Source organism: Halictus rubicundus, chromosome 4 (assembly GCF_050948215.1).
Source record: "Halictus rubicundus isolate RS-2024b chromosome 4, iyHalRubi1_principal, whole genome shotgun sequence".
NCBI lineage: Eukaryota > Metazoa > Arthropoda > Insecta > Hymenoptera > Halictidae > Halictus > Halictus rubicundus.
Window position 1 is genome coordinate 6,628,047 of NC_135152.1, and position 19,600 is coordinate 6,647,646.

At 41.1% G+C, this 19,600-nt stretch overlaps 1 protein-coding gene across 3 annotated transcripts in view; it reads left to right on the top strand.

The window, feature by feature from the left end:
• LOC143353273 (prolyl 4-hydroxylase subunit alpha-1-like) overlaps nt 1–19,600 on the top strand; it is a 252,336-nt gene that overhangs the window by 37,742 nt on the left and 194,994 nt on the right. For all 3 annotated transcript variants that reach the window (XR_013082100.1, XM_076786463.1, XM_076786462.1), the window contains exon 2: nt 3,943–3,990. The gene's annotated coding sequence lies outside the window, so the exon portion shown is untranslated. The remainder of the gene's footprint in view (nt 1–3,942; nt 3,991–19,600) is intronic.

The window sequence follows — 19,600 nt, forward strand, 5'->3', positions numbered from 1 at the left end:
CTCGTCTCAATTAAGTTTTACATTCCACTTAATATACATCTCGATAGGATTTCTACCGCAGAAATTCCTCCGCGTCGTTTGATCGTCGCTAAAATAATTGTCGACGCCGCGACGTACATACACAAACCAAATAAAAAAATTCAATCGGTAAACAAAATTAAATCGAATTCTCTGTTTCATCGCATTTCTCGCACTCCGATAAACACGTATCCCCAAACACGGGAGTCTAATCACGAGCCAGACACGCTGCATACAACTCGTGCAGTGGAATTCACCCCCCGTCCACCCCTTCTGTTTCCAATCTTATCGCCCGGTAGCCGTGAAAAAGAACACAGAGACAGACCGAAAGAGAGAGAGAGAGAGAGAGAGAGAGAGAGAGAGAGAAAACGTGTGTGTACAGGTCTCGAAAAAATACGGAGAGACACGAGTGTAAAGGAGTCGCGAAAGCAAACAATCACGTTCGGTCAAGGTAAACAGAGGGAAGTTTCACCGGAGGGGTTGGAAAGTCCCGTTCGATGGGGATGAAGGGGGTTGAAGGGGGTGAGTGGGCAGCCGACAAAGTCGAAACCGGAGGAGAGCCGGGACAGTAATCCTAGATAGCGCGGGTGGTGTGTGTGCGCTTGCGTCTTCGCCAAAGGAAACCCGACCCCTTCGAGACGTCTCCGTCTTTCCTTGGGGGCGGCGGGGGGATGAAACCGCCCCCGGCTGGCATTCCTTGCACGCGTTGTTTCGCTAATTGTGACTGCCCCCTTTGTTTCCGCCATATTTCTCGAGAAAATTAAAATTTCGCCGTGACCTCCCCTCGCCCCTTCTCGCGATTCCTTCTCCTTCTTCTTTTCCTTTTTTTTTCGGCTCCCTTTTTTGCCTTTGTCTCCGGCTGCGAGACGCGCGGAATTGAGAACATTTTCTTCGGACGCTCTCCACCATTCGCGAAATTAAAGTGGCTCGCGTCCTCCGCCAATGACTGCCAAGCTTTTGTCAGCGAGATGCGCTCGTGACGGTTGCGGGCCACTTCGACGCTGCATGCAACGCGTTTGCTCATTGTTCGCGCGGCGCTCGATCCGCGCTTTTAATTAATTTTTGAACGCCTCGAGTGTTCTGCATTTGCTAGCCGCAAATGCGAACAAAGGCTGTTTATTCATGAGCTTCCGGGTGCAGGCGATTTGGGTCATGCTGAATGCCACCCTTGTTTTCGTGTTTTTTGCGGTTTGATTGTTTTTGCCCCAGGGAGCACCAGAGAGCTTGCGATAGCTCTCGGTTAGCCCCGGTTAGGGGCTCTGTCTGAGGTGTGTATAGAAGTGTAGCTTGACAGTAATGGGGCGCTGTCTGTCTTGTGGGCGTGGCTGAGAGGCGTGGTCTTGCTGCTCGCGATACCTGCCGAACTGGACCCGTGCCCCGTAGGGCAATCTGTGCCCTTGGGAGCTTTACAGTTTAGTATTTTGGGTAACATTAGAGCTTTTGCGCATATTGCTTACGTAGCCAAATAAATTAAAAGATATACATTTTGATCGAATTTTAAAAAATGTAATATATGCTGCGCGATCTGGTCGGATAAGTATCACAGACCATTACGAATGAACTGCGATATAATTTTACCGTATCCTCATTGAATTGGAAGGCATTAGAAAATAACTAAAATTGTATGTATAACAATTGTAAAAAAATTGAGTAAGGATTGCATACAAATTGCATAAAAATGGTATAAAAATTGTATAAAAATAGCATAAAAATTGTATAACAAACGTATCGACATTGAACGGGGAAAGATTGTGAAAAATTGTCGATCTTTTTCTCTAGGTTGAATAAGATAAATTAATGAGATTAAGACGGTTCGCGAGAGCGCTCCAAGCAAGTGTAACGTCGAACGTTTAAAGAAGGGGCAGGAATTCAATTACCAGATTTCACAAGGCTCGCAATTAGTGTAGTATTTGAACACTGTTCCGTCGGATTACGAAGTACAATGCCCCTTCCACGGTTCATTAGCGGATCAAAGTTTTATAAGATCGACACCACCATAAGGGTCTGCATTCGAGAATACGTTAACGAAGAATCAATGGAGCTGCACGCTGCCTGTGGAATCGTTTTATTTTGAATACAGAAACTGACTTTCAGACGAGGTAGTATCTATTACGTTGCTAACGGAGTTCTTCGGAGCTCCCATTAAATATTGATTTAATTAATAATCTCGGAATTAGCGCGCGAGCTCGTGTTACATTATTGAAATTATATCGCGGTTCTGGTTTCCTGCGTAACGTATACGGCTACATTATTCGAATAAGATAATAATAAGTTCTCAATTTTCATTAATGCTGCAATATCAATCTTTCTAATATTCGTTCTTGTTTATTTTTTTATTTTTTAAGTTCATTAAAACAATTCTTTGAAAGTACTTCTTCCTTCAAACTTAATTTTCTTGTTGAACAATTTCTTGATCGAGACGCGAAACTAATAAATTGAAATAGAACTTTTTTCGTGCTTTAATTCTCTATAAAGTCATACGTTATTAACACTAGAACTACCGGACCAGTCAAAATGACTGGTTCCTAATTTTTTCTTTTACGATTACTGAAATTGTAAAAATACTTTCATCGGAAATTTTTTAATGTACCTCTTAATTGGAGCACATATTACAATAAAAGTTGTATGAAGTCTGAATGGGCACAGTCTTGTCACTGTTACAAAGCAATATACGTCAGTCGCATTTATTGCTCGGTAGTTCTAGTGTTAATATACATTACTATTGTACTCAATATTATAATCTACTATCATATTGAAATTTATTTGGTCATCAACCGACTGGGGATTTTAAGCATTTTTGGCAAAAATGACAAAACCTTGAAAAAGAATCGAAAAATCCCTACTCAGCAAAGCCAAGAAAATTGAAATAATTTTCCTAGCACTCTAAATTTCCCTAAAATCGATCCGCGCGTGTCACGTGCGTAGAGTGTAGTTAATGAACGTGTAAAGTTAGAAAATTAGGAATATAATTTCCGCGTGGAAAATGGCGAATAAAATGGAGCAGGCGGGAAACGTCGAGGGAGCGAGACGAGAGGGTTTTGAACGGGCGTGTGTTTTTTTTTCCTCGGACGATGCTCGATGCTCGAGATTAATATAATTAGTCAGTTAGTCCTCGGATAAATGTTGCCCCCTGATGGCCACGGCCGGATAACGACCCTCCGGCTACGGATTCAACATTCGCGCTTGACAAAACGAGCAAAAGCGGCCGGCGCGACGGCCACGCGTATGTATATACCGCGCCGGTCCTCTGCGCGGCTAACGAGAGAATTTTCGAGGGAAGAAAGATATATCCCGTGGCGGTGAATTCGTAATTGTGTTACCGTTGAATTTACCGGCAGGATGAAGTAATTAAGTCCCGTTTCTTGCGAGCCTCGGCCGCTTCAACGTCGCGGTTCCCTCGGCCATTCGCTGTTCAACGAGCTAATACGACGATCGAGCACGAAAATCGCGCCGTTTCGCGTACAGAGTACCTACACATTCGCCACTCGGATTTTCTTTCGCTCTTTCCGGCGCAACAATTAAAATCTCTTCAGCTTTAACGAGACGCAATTATAATTCACCGCGAAATAATTACTCGCGAAAATATTTGGCGAAATTCGGCTCCGCCGCTAGACTCTATTATTGAATAAAATGTTTCATCGCGCGGGTACAGTGAGAAATAAAATAAACATTCATGCGAAGTCCCGTCAATCAATTCGGTTTATTCATAGGTGAATTTTATGTATTTATGAGACGGTTAGTGGTTGATTAACGTGAACGAACGAATTGATTCGATTACGCTGAATTATTTTCGAAAATCATCGGAAGATGCTGAGGAGATCTGTCTGTTGGCAGGAAAGTTGATTGTTTGATGGTTGCAAATTGATGCGAGACGAATGTTGACCGATTGTGGAATCAACATTGCAATTGTTTTTTTGTTCACAGAATCACGGAGTCTCTTAGCGTGCGACCGAAGCTACGTTGTGCCAACAGGTAAGTCGCTTAAAAGAGCGTTGTGAATTATAAACATTTATGAAAAATTCGTCTCTTCGTTATCTTTTTGTGATTGTCGAGACTAGAGATGGAAATGAAACTTTTGACATAAAACATCCTTCTAGGTATAACTAAATTTCAATAATTCCAAAATAAGTTCTGCGAAATTAATTTTTAAACTATAATTACAACTCGAGCTCTTTGAGATTGAACGCTGCGTATTCACATTTTTAATAATTCATTAAATACGGAGGGATTCGGCGGAAATGAATTAAAATAATGAAATGGCATCGATACAAATTGGAAGTGACGCATTCGCAAATTTTTAGCAATCCCTTAAATACAGAAGGCTGTATTCAGTGAAGTAAAAATCGAACGGCGTGGATTCTCGAAACAAAGGGCCTAGCCAATTAAGATGGTCAAAACTGCCCTTAGAGGTTTTTCAATGATTAATGAACCATTCGAAAGCTGACCCAGAAAAACCCCTCTAAGCAAAATTTCAACCCCCTATCTTGCCCGTGAGGGTAGTTACAGGGTAAATTAGATTTCGCGCTTTTCCGCGCATTTCCCACACTCTGATGGTTCCTAAAATTCTGAAAAAAATGTGGCATATTTTGGATCCTAAGACAGATTTTTGAGAATTTTTTCAGATTTTTTTCTTGCAAACTGTGGTCGCAAAAAATGAAAAACCTCAAAAAAATCGGAAAAATGTACATTTCTCAAAAATATGAAAACATGCTATTTTGCTGTTTAGTGCCCCGATAAAGTACCATAACAGGCAGTGTCCTCAATTTTTTTTAGATTTTTTCTTGTGGGCACTTTTTGTCCAGACAAGAAAAACCGAATTTTTTCGCCGTTTCTGCTATTAGGAGGAAAGTTACACTTGTTGGTTTTATTGCAGGTATATATTAAGTCATTTTAAACATTATTACATTGAAACAAGTGTTTGACCTAAGAAATGTTTTAAGAGAAAAAATGGATTGTATTTTGTGCGATATATACCAGAATGTTCGTAACGTTTACAACATCGCCGGTTGGCACAGCGGTTAGGGCGTCGGACTACGGAGCGGATACGCTGGTGTTCGAATCCCGTCGGTGGGAAAGTTTTTTTCCATACGTCATCTTTATTTTTTCAATTTCTTATATGGTTTATTTATGTGATTTTAACAATATTTTTTTTAATGTTTTAAAAATATTGAGGTAACATTTTTAACTAAAATACATACAAAAATAGTTTTGCAGTATCTATTATTTCCTCGATTCTCTAATTGTATATGTTCATCATTGCGGTCCTGTTTAACATTGTTAATATTAAAATTCATTAATCTAGTTTCTAAGCCTTGCGTCTTCAGAAATTAGGGAGGAAATAAGAAGAACTCTGAATAAATAACACGCAGCAAAGTATTGGTTTTTGTCAAATTGAGAGAAAAGGGCTACATACTACCACTATTTTGAAAGTGAGGTATCAGGTACAAATAAGCCTAAGCCATTCCTCTTTATTGTAAGGTACATGAGGAAGTAATTCCCGTTTATAGTTACTTGAATGAAAGACTTGTTCTGTGGACATTTATGATACGGATCAGGAAGTTCATTATTTTCGGTGGGATGCAGAGGCAATTCATAGTATACTAGGTCAAAAGTACCAGCTTCTACACAAACGAGTAGACAACAAAACCTTTCCAAAAATTGGAAACAATTGGAACTGCAAAAAGACTCCATTTCAAACAGTATCCTCGGTAGATACTCTTGATTTTCCGGAAATGACAGAAGTAGATTTAAAAATTCTTTTCACGGAATCTTACCAATTTTCACAAGCAATTTCATATCAGGCAGAAATCGTGGACGAACACAATAATATAAATATTAATTTATTGCCTAATCCAAGAAAATAATATCATTAAATTCGAAGTAAAATCGGAGTGATATAAATAAAAGTTAGTTAAAAATGTTACCTCAATATTTTTAAAACATTAAAAAAATATTGTTAAAATCACATGAATAAACCATATAAGAAATTGAAAAAATAAAGATGACGTATGGAAAAAAACTTTCCCACCGACGGGATTCGAACACCAGCGTATCCGCTCCGTAGTCCGACGCCCTAACCGCTGTGCCAACCGGCGATGTTGTAAACGTTACGAACATTCTGGTATATATCGCACAAAATACAATCCATTTTTTCTCTTAAAACATTTCTTAGGTCAAACACTTACTTGTTTCAATGTAATAATGTTTAAAATGACTTAATATATACCTGCAATAAAACCAACAAGTGTAACTTTCCTCCTAATAGCAGAAACGGCGAAAAAGTTCGGTTTTTCTTGTCTGGACAAAAAGTGCCCACAAGAAAAAATCTAAAAAAAATTGAGGACACTGCCTGTTATGATACTTTATCGGGGCACTAAACAGCAAAATAGCATGTTTTCATATTTTTGAGAAATGTACATTTTTCCGATTTTTTTGAGGTTTTTCATTTTTTGCGACCACAGTTTGCAAGAAAAAAATCTGAAAAAATTCTCAAAAATCTGTCTTAGGATCCAAAATATGCCACATTTTTTTCAGAATTTTAGGAACCATCAGAGTGTGGGAAATGCGCGGAAAAGCGCGAAATCTAATTTACCCTGTAACTACCCTCACGGGCAAGATAGGGGGTTGAAATTTTGCTCAGAGGGGTTTTTCTGGGCCAGCTTTCGAATGGTTCATTAATCATGGAAAAACCTCTAAGGGCAGTTTTGACCATCTTATTCGGCTAGGCCCTTTAATTAAACGAAATTACTTCGACACGGATTCAATGGTCCTGTGAACTAAACATTGAATAGCACGGTAACTTCGATGGCAAAATATAATGAGATTACTTTGGTGCAAATTTGAAGCTGCGCAATCACACAGTGTGCCGGAATATTTAGAAACTTATTCGGTATAAAGAGGAATTGAATGAAGTGACAATTAAATTCCACAGTGTTTCGATGGAAAAATTTCATAAAAATGTTCCGATGCACAATCAGAAATATTTAAATGAAATTTAAATGAGGCTAATTTTCTAAGAAATGCGCGACACAAAGAGGAGTTCGGTGAAATGAAAATTAATCAGCACAGTGCCTCAATATAAGAATTCAGTTAAAATGTGCCGATAGAAAAATTTAACAAAAATGTTCCGATGCCGAACAATTTAATAAAACCACGACGACACAAATTCGAAGCTGTGCATCCGCACAATGGAGCCAAATTTCTAAGAATTCGTTCAAATAATAATTAAACAGCACAGCACCTCGATATTTATTAAAAATGTTTCTATGTAAATTCGAAGCCAAGCCCGTGCACAATGGGCCCCAATAATCACTAATTCATGAAATACAGAGAAATTCAGTGGAACAAAAATTCAGAAGCACATCGATCGAACATGAAAATTTAATAAAAATACATTGACGCAAATTCGAAGCTGTGCCGGGGCACAATGGAACCTAAGAATCCATCGACTAAAGAGAAGTTCGATGAAATAAAAATGAAAGAGGCCAGGAAATTTTTATACCTCGATATAAAAATTTCCTGGATCACTTCGTCACGGAATTCGAGCGATACCTTCCCACAATAAACCCGAACTTGTAGGGATTGATCGAACACGGAGGAACTCGTTGAACTAAAAATCGAATGACGCGGCAACTCGATAGAAAAATTTAATAAAAACACCCCGATGCAAAGCTCGGCAAACGAACGCGAACAGATTCGGGAATTCATTAGACAGGAATAACTCGGTGCAGCAAAAATTGTTTCGAATATTACCGGTCACGGAGAATGGGTTCATTCGAACACACTTTCATTAAATTTTTCCTTTAGGGGAGACACTTCCGCTGGAGATGGTGATCATCCCAGCTCTATGGAAATTTCGAGGACTATGCTCTCCCCGTCTCTCGCCGGTCTCCGTGACGACGATTACCGCGGTTAATTCCGGGGAACGTCGGTAACTGTTTCCCCTGACTGGCGAAAATCCTCTCGTTAGTGGACGGTAACCGTATCGTTTGTTCATTTCGCGCCGGTCCGAGAGGATAGATCCCCGGTGTTTAGGATGGATTCGAATATGGTTATCGTCCGGTAACGAACTTTCCACTCACGCTGATGAACTCCCCTCTTTTCCCTTTATTGGCTTTCGATGGCCCGGAAAGAGGACGCCGCGCCGCGCCGCGCCGCGCCTCGCCGCGTCCCGAAGAATGATTGAGTGTGCGAGATCGCTCGATCGTTTCAACGCCGACGGTTTGCGGGCCCGTTTGGCCGGCTACGGGGATTATGCGAGCCGCGAAAATTTATCGCACCGCCGATATTCGCCACTTATCGGCTTGCGCAAAATAGAATTTTCTTAGCGACGCTCGCGAAAATAGACAGTTGACAATGTCTCGCGACGGAGGCTGGAGAATGTTTTATTACCCAATTACTTTTATGCAAAAGAAAAATTGTGGGAAGCTTCTTTTATCGAATAATCTTAGGAAGTTGAGAATAACGTGTTGACGTGTCTCCGACGTCTTTTAATAACTCAACCGTCGTAAACTGCCCCTACTCGTTTCAGCTATAAATGCATAAAATCCGCAGTCTATTCATGGTCTTCGCGAGCACAATTAAACACGCGTTGACAAAGGTAAGCATACTGTATTGCTTCCGTCGAGGGGTTGTACAACATTCTTATTTCCCATTCGAGGTCGCGCCATAGAAACGACGTTCATTGTCGCGATTCTCGAACCGACCGATAAACTCCCTCCGCGAATTGGACAGCATCTTCGTGCAACCGGGGACAAATAACGAATGACGCAACCGTTGCGTCATCGATCTCGAACGGGTTGATTCAGCCTGTCCACGCGAACCAGAGATTTATTCCGCCCGGGGTGAAAGACGTAGACGCTGCTGTCCGATTCCATCCGATGTACAGGATGTCCTAAGAATGTTGCGTTTCCTCGAAGGGGCTGATTCCCGAGGTCATTCGAAGTAACTTTTTCCATTGCGAAAATGTTTCTCCGCGGCAGTGTCAAGGAGTTATTAATAAAAAAGACACGGACCAATCAGAGCGCCGCCACAGCGGACGAAGCCGCGGAAACCATTTTCGCAAAGGGAAAAAATACTTGGAACGGTCTCGGGAATCATCCCCTTCGAGGATGTACAACATTCTTGGGACAGCCTGTATTAATGATTATGATTCGAGCATACAAAACGATGCCACGACTCTCCAGGCTGGTTAATAACATTATCATCCGGTCCCTCGCGCCATTCTTTCGCGCGCGTTTCATCCGGTAATTGGATTGCCGTGCAACCAAGTGAAAACAAAAAAAGAGTGAAAGAAGAAAGGAGGAACGACTACGACGACAACGATGAGACGTGGGGGTGGGACAACGGGAATTTTATCATACGAAAATACAAAGAGAAGCTCGAACTTCCGGAAGGATAAGCCGTGCATTTCATATTACAACCGACGTAATTTCCCACGAAAGCGGAAACGGGAACGAACACCGGAGAATGGGATAACGAGATTTGGTATGGGCGAACGAATGGAAGTGGATGACGGTAAAAGCGTGTAACTTGGTATCAGCGGGACAACGAACGGAAGAAAAATAGCCCCGGATAAGTTGCACGCTGTTTTTCATTTATCGCGGACAATGTGGAGACCGAATGATTAACTAATTAATCCGCACCCGGGGAAGTTCGGAAAGCAATTCTTTCGTGAACGGTTGGATAAGCGAAATCGGGGTGCAAAGAAATTGGTGACAGTTCGAGAATTACGAGAGAATAACAATGGGAGAGAGATAATGCAGAGAAATGAGCGCAACAGACAAACAATGATAGACGCAGCTGTCTATTGAACGCATCGAGAGAACATGCTTAATTGCGTTTTATAAAATTCAAAAAACTGAGGACGTCCTGAATAGCAAAACAGTGCACGAAATATAGTCACAAGACAGAGAATGACTGTAGTTGCATATTAAGCGATTGAACAAATATGAACGGTTAATTCCATTTTCCAAAGTTGACAATGCGAGAACGTCCATTGAGTAATTGAGAAAATATGAGTGGTTAATTCTATCTTCGAAAGTCGGGAGGACAGGGAACGTCCATCGAGTAATTGGAGAAACACTAGTTAATTCTCAACTTGAAAAAAGTGGAGAACGTCCATGAAGAGGCAAAATATGCAAACAAGAAAAACGACGTCGTTGCTTTGATATGACCACTACCGTTTTGCACAAACTCAAAGAAATGCAAGTGATCATTCTCTTCAAAAAATAGAAATCGTCCTGATAGAATAAAATTGCAATACAATGAAAATAAATGCTTTCGGTAATGTTTCAGTGTTAACATTGGTAGAGTACGGCAAGCATGCACATGGTCTTCGTTAAGACTTTTGGAAGAATAACTGCTTCGAAGGTCATTTGAAGGTCAGTATATTATACATGGTTGAATTTGTCTTTTCGTTAGCTATAATGCTACACTGATCAAAATACGTCGTTCCGTTTAAAAAACCGACGGTGACCTTGAGATATCGGAAAATATGACCTGGAGAAAAAAAAATTTTTGCCGTTACAATAATTGCCCCACTGAACCTAACATTTTTTCGTATTACTAAAAACAACGGAGATATTTTCGGTGAAAGTCTTCGGTGCCTCACCTTGTATGTAAAAAAAAATTGATTTATTGTAAATAAAAAATATCAGAACGCGTCCCGTGAACCCAGTGTTAACCCTTTGCACTCGAGTGGTGACTCTGAAGCACCACTAGAAATTATTGTGGCACTATTTCAAAGAAATTACGAGAAATTTTACAAAATATTTATTACATTACAAAATTTGTATTCAATAGATTACTAAACATTTAAATATTATATGTGGAAATCGGATCAGTTTCGTATGAAGAAAATGAAAATATTCTAAGACGGAAGAAAAATCTAGTTTCAGAATGAATATACCGCCGAGTGCAAAGGGTTAACACCAAATTTCATAGCTCGAGAAATCGGAAAGAACTATAGCGGGGCCGGTGTACGATCGGAAGAACTGCGAGCACGTGCGAATTCCCATAAGCAAACGCCCGTGGCGATAAGTGAACGAGAGAAAGAGTCGAATCGAGTTCAAATAATCAGGCTCCGGTGTGAATAAACTAGGGGCAGTTTCCCCTGGGCGAGGCAGCGTAAATGCTAGCGCAAATATCCGAGATAAACGCACGGGGAAAGTTGAACGAGCGCCATCCGATTTGTCACTCTTTTTCCATGAGCTCGTTTATTTTTCTTCTCTGGTTTTTTTCCTGCCGTTGTTATACATTCCGGGACCGTTAAATCGCGCGAGATCGGCGATCGCGCGTCGGCCAGTCGGGGAACAGGAAATGAAAAATTAAAAATTACTCGCGGCCCCGTTTATCTGACTATGGTTATCGCGCGTTGTCCGGACGCGCGATTATTCGATAAACACACGGTGGTGATCCGCGAAGCCGTGTTCGATCGTCGGGACTGGTACTACGTTGCGTAAAATTGCACGCTTACAAATGCGTCGCGACTGATCCTATCGTAATTTAGCGTTACCGGGGAGAATTCGAACGGACTGCGGGAAAATTGTGCTTTTTTTCGAAGTTTTTACGAGCTGCTTTTTAGCGGCAAACGTATTGTCGTTGTCGCGGTGACTATTGTTTAATCGTGCGATCGGACAATTTGCGCTTGATGAATTGCTCGGAAACTGAAATTAAAGGGAACATTGTTTGGTCCGTCAACTATTTTCTGTAAGTTGAAAATAAAATTGTGTGTTGCAGTCTATTAAATTCTCTGATTCATCGGATTTTTGTAAATACAAGAAATCTGAAGTACATAAAATTATATTGAATTGCTCTTTATTATTATTTAGTATCAACAACTATTTAAATCACGTTATTAACCGGTTTAAAGAGATAGGGTATTAACGAAATATTTTTAGGCGCATCGGGTGATTATACTGGTTAGCAGTGCGTGCTTATCGCAGCAAGACGAGCGTGTTAGATAATTTATACCGGAACAGTCGGCGAACGGGACAAACTACTTTATCAGGAGACGAGTGGACGGCCTCTCTTCATTTGCATCAGAATCGGCGTAACTATAACTACACGTGATTTTGTAGATCGTAACGGACACGCTTAGCCGGAACCGGCGGTGCTGTAAATTTTGTACCAGTGCTACCAATCGCTGCGGGATCGCTGAACAACCACCTCGGAACAAGATACTCGTGATTTCACGAAATCGTTTCGACCCGGCAATTATGCTTCTTGTTGGAGAGAACAGTTTTACGGTTTTCACAGCAAACCTCGCCGCAACTTAATCCGTTCGATGAACGAACTCAATTATCACTGTGGATTTTTATGCAAAATAAAAATTGTCCGAGTCGATTGAAACTGAAGCTGAATAAAAGTGTACTTTCTCTTTTAATCGTCTTAAGGAGTCGAAAATTAGATTCGTCTTATGTTTTGCGTATGACGTATGCATTTTTCTCATAAATGCATAAAATACGCAGTCTAATTACCACCTTTGTTGCTAACCCAACGACCTCAAAAAATAGACAAAATTAAATCAATTCATTGAATGAAATGAAAAATTTGAAACTGAAGCTGTATAGTTCCGAGCACTCTGTTAATATTCTTGCATATTGCAGATTTCAATTAAATTCGATACGTTGAGTATATCGGTGGAAACATCCATTTTTAAATGCGAGTAAATAATTCTATCTCCCAGTCAAAGTGTAAAATACCGAGTGAAAATTTGTTGTGCAAAAACTCTTAAAAATAAAGATTTTCAGTGGATTGTTGAAACCATTAGCATTAGGGGTTCCAGTAGAAAGTAATTTCGATACGGTGGAAAGTAATTTCGATTCTCGGGAATTAAGTTTGCGCGAAACAGGGGATGAAAAACCGATTCCATAAATTGTTATTAGGTTCTCGTCTCGATCCTCCCCGATTAAAGGGTTGAAACCCCTAATCCGTCATTAAATCCAAAGTTCCATTACACCCGATTCGTCCGGTCTTTCAACCCCTATTCAATCCCGAACGCGAGAGAGCCTCGACTTTCTATATTTCTTCGTTCGGAACGAAACCGACTCTTCTATTTCTCCAGAAATTTATCAATCCGCTATCGATCTTCCTTTATTTTACAAACCCGCGGGAAAGTTCCCGTTCCCGATGCCTCCGCCTTTCATCTCTGACTCCCATAATTCCTCCCTTTTTTATCGCGATAAATTGCTGCCGATAAATCCAGGTTTCATTATACACCGCTTCGGGCTGATAAATTAGCATAAGAATATCCCATCGGACACCGAATGCACAGTTCTCGCTGGAAATTCCCATTCTCGCATTAACCCTTATGCTAATAACCTACTTGAAATGGACCAAAAAGTCCCATCACGTGGCTTAAAATTTACAAATAGGCTTAACTTCGTTAAATTCAGCTTTATAAAGTACAAAAATTGCTCATTTTATTCGATAAGTATTCTCTTTTCCTTCGGCGCAACCATTTGTTTGAAAATAATAATTCTTTACATCAATAAACCACTGGACTGAAACCAAAAGATCCTATCATATGTTACGAAATATAAAGACATATATAATTGTTTTATTTAATACCGTCCAGTCTTCCTTCGGTGATGCTGTTTATCTGCAAAATGATAGAAAAATGTCACAATTTTTGTGGCCAAGCCAATTTTATCCACTTCCGGCTAGTGCTTCAAAATTGTTTAATTCTCTTGAAAGACCATATAAAGAATCTTTTCGTAGAGACCATGCGCAATCGAGGGCTAATACTATTACCGGGAGGTCGGCGAACGTTCCATTCACGCGACAATATCTCTCCATCGTTTCGGCAAGTGCAATGCTTGCGGAAATGCCGGAATCGAAATGAAAAATTAAAGTCCGACTGAAACAGCGCTAGCTAACCGTTCGGCAGCCGCAATGTCTGTTATCTACAACCTCCATGCTTGAATTCCATTTATGCGAATGGATTCCGACCCGAAGAATCTCTTTAAAATAACTCTTTGCACATTCTACACTCAATGTTATTCTAGATTGTTTGTTTTCTACAGAAGAATGCGAAAGTAGTTTCCCTGCGAATAGAAATTCAAGGGGAGCCAAGAGGAACAGGAGGATAATAATTTATTATAGTGACGGGCAAATGAAATTTGAATAATAATTTAGATAATAATTTCGTTGAAGAGCCGTTGATTTATTTTTTGAGAAGACTATAAATGGTAACAGAACCATTTGTTTTATTACGACACGAAATGCCATTTTCGTCGAGAACAGGAAAACAGGTGAACAGAAATTCTTAGGTATTTATTAGACACAATAGGAAACGAAATTCGATAATTTGGTTGATAATATTCGGCGGAAGAGGCCTTGATTTATTTTTTGAGATGACTATGAATGGTAACAGGACCATTTGTTTTATTACGACACGAAATGCCATTTTCGTCGAGAACAGGAAAACAGGTGAACAGAAATTCCTAGGAATTTATTAGACACAATAGGAAACGAAATTCGATAATTTGGTTGATAATATTCGGCGGAAGAGGCCTTGATTTATTTTTTGAGATGACTATGAATGGTAACAGGAACATTTGTTTTATTACGACACGAAATGCCATTTTCGTCGAGAACAGAAAAACAGGTGAACAGAAATTCCTAGGAATTTATTAGACAAAATAGGAAACGAAATTCGATAATTTGGTTGATAATATTCGGCGGAAGAGGCCTTGATTTATTTTTTGAGATGACTATGAATTGTAACAGGACCATTTGTTTTATTACGACACGAAATGCCATTTTCGTCGAGAACAGGAAAACAGGTGAACAGAAATTCCTAGGAATTTATTAGACACAATAGGACACGAAATTCGATAATTTGGTTGATAATATTCGGCGGAAGAAGCCTTGATTTATTTTTTGAGATGACTATGAATGGTAACAGGACGATTTGTTTTATTACGACATGAAATGCCATTTTCGTCGGGAACAGGAAAACAGGTGAACAGAAATTCCTAGGAATTTATTAGACACAATAGGAAACGAAATTCGATAATTTGGTTGATAATATTCGGCGGAAGAAGCCTTGATTTATTTTTTGAGATGACTATGAATGGTAACAGGACGATTTGTTTTATTACGACATGAAATGCCATTTTCGTCGAGAACAGAAAAACAGGTGAACAGAAATTCCTAGGAATTTATTAGACACAATAGGAAACGAAATTCGATAATTTGGTTGATAATATTCGGCGGAAGAGGCCTTGATTTATTTTTTCTGATGACTATGAATGGTGACAGACCATTTGTTTTATTACGACACGAAAGGTGCCATTTTCGTCGAGAGCAGGAGAACAGGTGAACAGAAGCTAGGAATTTATTAAACAGAATAGCGAACGAAATTCGATAATAACGGCTAATGACACGGTTCAAGGGCTCCCGGCTTATTCGCCGAGATGACTGCAAATGGCCTTGGAGGGCCATTTCCCGCGGCAGATCTCCAAAGACAGAAAAGACGATCGATTTAACCAGCGCACTTCAAAGGATCGGACTCCGAGAGGACCGTTTGTCTCTGCGAGCAGTCCGTTTCTTTGCTCTTGGTAACGCGATGCTCGGATTCGAATTAGCGGGGATACCTTGGATCAAGAGCGAAAGAAGAGACACGCAAATGGACGTCATAAAGGTAGCCAAGCCAGCTTTGAACACCGGCGCCGAAAGGAACGGTATAAGCCGCGTTTGAATATTTCCTTCGTCGCGATTCTTTGAGATAAGACGGGTAGCAATCTTTCGGATTAACGGGCCGCGTTCCTTTTCGTCGGATCAAAAGTATCGTGTCCTCCGCTCTCGGCTTTGTATTACGGTCCTGTCAAGTTCTTAACTCGACCCGTTAATTTCTTCCACGATTTTTGTAAACGAGCAACGAACAGCTTCCTTCTCTGTACGAAACATTCGTGAAAATGACGATGCCGATTGGAAACGTGAATTTAACAGAATTTCTTTCATTCAGCTACGAAATACGTTGCTTTCTAAGGAAGCAGGATAAATAATTAAAACCTCAAAAGCTTCGAAAGAGATTCGCATTGTTTATGGAACGATCGAGCACAAGCTGTTGCAAAACATGAGTGTATCGCGATTTCTACCATCGTTTCTAGGAATCGTACACGGAAAACTTGTTTTCTACAATTGGTTTGGGTTTTCAAATTCAAAATCGAATATACCTCCGACTGTTCTGTAAGTGGTTGGTGAAGCTTCCGCAATGATATTTTATCGGTCTGGAGCAGTCGATGGTGACGTATCGATTGGAATCGGCGCGCTTTCAACGCGCGTACGCAACGGTACGCATTGCGTGGCTCGTAAAGCTCGGAACGATAAAGAACCGAGGAATAACTCGCTGGACAAAAGGTGAATACCGAACGAGGATAAATGCCGTCGAAAGGTGAAATCGATCGGGGGCTCCCGCGCGGTGATTTCGTCTGTTTCCACAAGCGGCGCGTACCTTCGAGTGGCCGGACGGACTGCCGCGAACTTTATGGCCGCGCGTATAAATGGCGTGCGAGAAGCGCCGCCAGATTCACGGCCGAGATTGCTCAATTTATACGAAAACGGACTTTTTCGCCGTGCTCTACAAAATATCCCGCGCATTGTTCTCTCCGGCCGACGCTCCGGCGATGGTCCGACGCCTTTTTCCTTCAAATAATTACGCTCGGACACCGACAGACGAAATCGTTTCTACCAATCAGATGCGTCGCCGGGCTTTCACAATTTTATTTTCGCGACGGAGGATTTCTCTGAAAGTGTTTATGGGTAGAGAGACGCGAGAATGGAACGTACGATTGTCTAACTGAACCGGTTTAGTTTAAAATCCGTTTAAAAGTTCTCTGAAAATTTGTTCAATTCCTTAAAGTGAGACTGACGCCAGTGTACGTGTGATGTGTGACGTAAAAATGGAAGTTCTTTTACAATTGGATGAAGAACCAGCGTCGTGTTGTTTTTCAACGTTTGCAAACTTTTGTGCAATAGGAAATTTGCTTAACAAGTTTTGAAAACATTTAATTTTTTATTATAAAAATGTTACATGGTAACTTAGTATCTAGACAAACTTATAACGAATTTAGAAAGCTTTAATTGTAATTGGTCGGTCAATTAGCGACTTTCGCATGAAGTCTTCAAGTTGGCTACGGTAAGGATCCAAGCCCAATTCTCGGGTCCGTGCTGTGACATAGATCGTGTAGGGCTACTATTTTTTTGTGTAGCTTTGTTCGGCTCAGACGTCAAGACTCTACTGTAGGGTTATGAATGAGACACTGTATTAGAGTGACTGTGGACGCGACATTGTGGCGCCAACGTGTTTGGGTCCTGCGTGAAAGGAAGAAGTCTGTTTGGGCCTAAGTGTGAAAGAAGAGTGTTTGGGTCTCGGTGGCAAGAGTAAAGTGTTTAGGGGCGCCAAGCGCAGGGTGTACGTGACTGTTTGGGTTTTCCGAATGGATGTGAAACTGATGGAGAGAGAATGAGAGTGCGAAAGAGGAAGAATGATAGAGGGCCTTATTATAAAAGGGACGAATGCGAGGGATGTTAGGTCAGTCGGTAGAGAGTCAGTCGGTAGAGAGTCAGTCGGTAGAGAGTCAGTCGGTAGAGAGTCAGTAGGTAGAGAGTCAGTCGATAGAGAGAGTCAGTAGAGCGAGAGTTAGAGAAGCGCGAGTCGCGAGCGTTATTAAAGTATTTAGTATCGATTTGTCGAAAGAGTGTAAAGGACTATAGTGAAATCGGTATGAGATCACTCCACCCGACACGTCGCACCTAAGACGTAGGAGTTTCCATTAAAATATTCCTACACTACTGTATTTAGAGTATCGTCGCGTCGCACTAAACGTTTTATAGCTTCCTCGTTTTTGGAAATTCGCTGACAAAATTTCGCAAACACATTGTCTAAATATCACGCTTACGGCCCAGGCAAAAGTCGACTTTTTCGAAACTGTTACACAAAAATGCCTCCTGAAACAAATCGATCGAGGGCGACGCAGTTCTCTGCAAGTACTTGCAACGGTGCATCGTTCAACCAAAGTCGTTGCACCAGAAGTCGGCGGCAGAGCGGAGAGATTCGGAGAGTGTTGTGGAACGGAGCGGAGTTGGTCTCACGTGTGTGTCGGCGGCGTACGATATTGAACGACATGAGATAGTATGCGGTCCACGCACGATAGTAGTTTACGATTATGTATATTCGCCGGTGTTGCACGAAGTTCCGACATTCAATAATGGGGGAACTATGCCGCGCAACAATCTATACTATCTACGATGTGCCTCGCGATGGTTCGTATTAATGTACGGCCGCATCGCCGCGACGTTTAACGGCTTGTGATGTGTCTGGCGTGGTTCGACGATAGCAGCGAGCTTCAAACGCGAGCCACCATTCAAAGACGAACGCCTCCGCGTAAATTAACAATATCAAACAACCAGCCGCGAACTTCCGAACAATTCAACGACCCTTATCAGAGACGCTGTAGCGCGTTCGTCTAAGCCACCAACACGATGACGAGTTTATGCGACACGATCATGACAAGGAAGTTCGCCTGAAACGCATTCTCGATTTTCTTCTAAAGAACTGAATTAACATTGCTTAAAATCTCACAAACAGCTACCGACTTTTTTGGTTAAAATGTTACGAACTGGTGAGATTTATTAACAAAACAGGTTTCTTTCGATAGAAGGCGAAGGCTCGGGGCCGGCTTTCGTCGTGTTTCGGATGAAGAAGAGGGGATAGTGATTTTCTTATTTCGAAATGAAAAGCGTCATCTGATATCGGAATAAAATTACACGTATTGACGGTCGCTCGAATTTATCCCCACCGAGACGGGTCACGAATGACCCCGGCATAGCAGAGTGTTTAACCCTTTCGCTTCGGCAGTCCAGTCCGCCGAAGTGCCGTCACCGAACGGAAGCATGCGCGAGAAATGTGCACAGTGCGCGTGGTTTTTGTATATACGTTCTTCTAAGTCTTAAATAATTAGTATGGTTAATAAAACTTGCTATAATAATAATATTGCTCTAACATAATATTCTTTATATTTTTAAAATGAAAAGATTTGTACAATATTATATTAATGATTCTAAAAATATTAGACCAATTACAGTTGACATGTTTTTAGGTATTTACATATTTACAGGACTTTACAATTAAAAGTTTAATATAACTAGTAATGTAACGCAAATTATTAGTACAGTTATTAGTACTTACTCGTACGCACAAGTCGTCGCGCGGATGCCGGATATATCCGGCGATCGAAGCGAAAGGGTTAACAGAGGATAAATTAAAAACATCGAAGAAACATTAATATCATCGTGGAGGTTGATGTAATTAAAAGTCTGGCGACTCCGTCGGGAAGAATTGTCGAAATGCAACGACTGTGCGTCCCCGTAGCAAACAGCCAGGCTGAATCTTCGGTCCAGGAAGCCGTTTCAATTAAAAGAACCAACCGAGCCGCGAAAGTATGCGGAAACCCGAGCAACAGCCGCCCTTTCGGACAGAGTATCCTCGTCGAAGCGCTCGCGGAAATTGCGCTCGGTTGAATTATGACCGGCCGGATCAAAGGGATGAACAATGGGACGAGGCTAGGGAGAA